The sequence below is a fragment of the Triticum aestivum genome, chromosome 1B, assembly GCF_018294505.1.
Source record: "Triticum aestivum cultivar Chinese Spring chromosome 1B, IWGSC CS RefSeq v2.1, whole genome shotgun sequence".
Taxonomy (NCBI): domain Eukaryota; kingdom Viridiplantae; phylum Streptophyta; class Magnoliopsida; order Poales; family Poaceae; genus Triticum; species Triticum aestivum.
The window spans coordinates 154543809-154546409 of record NC_057795.1 but is presented as its reverse complement, the minus strand read 5'-3'; the positions used below and the strand labels follow the sequence as shown (position 1 = coordinate 154546409).

The following is a 2601-nucleotide window of genomic DNA, read 5'->3' as shown; positions in this document are numbered from 1 at the left end:
AAGATCAACACTTCTTTCCTTGTGTCCCTCCTCACAGCCTCCAATAACAATATCTACCCGTGCACGATCAGTACACGAGCAAAAATAATAACCCCCTTGGATCAGCATGCAGACGTCGATGTGATGATCAACCCTTCATCGCTAATAGATTCCCTCGAAGTAAAATCACAGGAAATAATCAAGATTGGATCGCCTCAAACATGGACGTTTCTGACTCTTTTTATAGGGAAACGTTTCCCTACGACACGCCGGCCGAACGCTCAGCCGGTCGCTGATGAGTCATACGTCCACTTGAATAAACACGCGCCTGGTTTCTCACGGGGCCACGATTGCTAGCCTAGCCCACCTGGCCCACCACCGCTCGTTCCTCTCTCGATCCTTATCCCGTACAGGAGATTGTTCTCGTCCACTCGTTCATCCCCTTTCTCATCCCCTACCTCCAGCTAGCGCTTACCTTCAGCCAGCACCCAAATTAAGTCGCCACAGAATCACCCCCGCTCCCATTGCAGGCCTTTTTTCATCTAGATCGGGTAGAGATGGGGCTGGCAGCCAACCACCCCGTCGCTATTGTCCATTGTGCGAGGTTGGACACTTTTGCAACCCGCACGACTGGAGATGACGGCCACCGGTGCTTCAACCGACTTACTCCTGGCGGGGGCCGGATGCTACAACCATTGGATGGAGGTGCTAGAACCGCCCAATAGAGGTGCTGCAACGACATGACAGAGATGCCACAACCAATCAACGGCGGTGCTAGGAACCGCCTGGGAGCGAAGCTGCATCCGTTCCCGGCGAAAGTGGCATCCCTTCCCGGCGAAAGTTGCATCCGTTACCGGTGAAAACTGCATCCTGTCACCGGCGGCACCGCGACAACACGCGGGAGGTGTTGGAACCGGCTGCCGGAGGTGTTGCATCCGTTTCCGGCGAAGCTACAGCCGGCGGTGCTGCAACCACATTGATCTATGCTGGAACCAAACAGCCGTCGAAGTTGTTTTGCTAGCACCGACGATTTGTTTTGCTGGAACCGGTAAATTTGTTTGCTGCTACCAGATATTTTTTTTGCTATAACCAGCGATGATGAGTATATTTTGCTAGAACTAGCGATAGTTTTTTGCTGGAACCACTATTCTTTTTTGCTTCCATCAATCACCACTAGAGCTTTTGTTGCTGAGGTTTTTTGCTGGGAAAATGGTGGTGCCAGCCGACGACGGCGGCGAGCTAGATGCGGCAGCCCTGAAGATGTTGCAGACCACGACGAGCACGCGCTGGAACCAGTCGGTGGGAGAGGTGCAGTCGTCACCGATCGAAGCTGGAACCACCGGCGGCCGTGTTGAATCTCGCCGGCGATGGCGAGACGGCGAATGTCGTCGACGATATAGCAGCCTGCACGGCAGTTATATTTTTCGTAAGGACGTACGACGGAGGATGTGCACGCCAGCGCTGGGTCAACGCGCGCTCGCTATGTGATTATTTAGACGATCGGTGGGGAAAGAAAAGTTGAAGTAGTGCTAATCGAACGGTTAAAAAAGACAAATCGCCGGCGCCTATCACTCGCCATTTTTTTTATAAACTTCTTCTCCTTTATTCATTCATAAATAAAGTAGCATCGTTTACAAATAAAAGGATAACCTCATCGGGCGTTATCCATCCAAACCCTCGGAGAAGAAAACCTAGCTAACCTTGCTAGTTCAGGGGCGCCTATCACTCGCCATTTTATAACTCATAAAAACTCAAAACCGATATGTTTACACGGCCATAGTCTGGCTTTTATATGCCACACCTATGCAACTCCAAGTCTATCTAGAAACTTAAAACTCCAACCATCTTACGATGTGCTAACCATAAAAAAAACGAATCCTAACTTGGAAAAAGCTAGCGCATAGACACAAAATAAAATAAGGAATCCTAACAAATTAACTCTAGGACTATGCGATCACAAGTTTACATTACATGGAGGGGTACGAAAATTAGACTCCACCATAGCCAGTGCAGGCTCCTCCTTTGCCTCTTGTATTTTCTTGTGCGCCAGAATAAATTGATGTTGTTCCAATTTCCTTTTACTTTGGAAACTAATATGATCTCTAGGCATTTTATGTGTACGTGACTTTCTTTCTATCTTTTCTTTGATCAAGCCTGATTGTACACCTCTAGATTCCATGCGTTTAGGACTATGCACCAATTTTATCAATACCATCTCTTGAATCCAAAGCACACATCATATAACTGGCCGCTGGTGTGCCAGTTACAAAATTAATTCTCGGTCCACAAAGTTGTCGCACACGACCATCGTTTTTTCGACGAAATCTGGCCGCATGCATGGCATTATTTTCCACAACGTTTTCAAGGCTTGACTCATTAACTAGCTCAACTTTAATAGAATTATCGGTCAATGGTGCTACGCCCATATCAGCGGCCCTGCTTGCCCCTCGGATTCTTCATCCTAACCAGACGATGTTCACCAAGGGACGATATATTTTAGATGGGATCCTCGTCCCGCACAAGGTCCTTCATGAGGTTAAAAGGAAACACCTACGCGCGATTTTCTTTAAGATTGATGTCCATAAGGCATATGATACAATCCACTGGTCCTTCCTTCGGGAG

At 48.1% G+C, this 2601-nt stretch overlaps 1 long non-coding RNA gene across 1 annotated transcript; it reads left to right on the top strand.

Annotated features, from left to right (window-relative positions):
- The first annotated feature begins 271 nt into the window (after positions 1-271).
- Positions 272-1617, top strand: LOC123088618 (uncharacterized). The gene is made up of 2 exons (XR_006441983.1): positions 272-1027; positions 1202-1617. It is a non-coding gene; the product is annotated as an uncharacterized lncRNA (long non-coding RNA).
- The last annotated feature ends 984 nt before the right edge of the window (positions 1618-2601 follow it).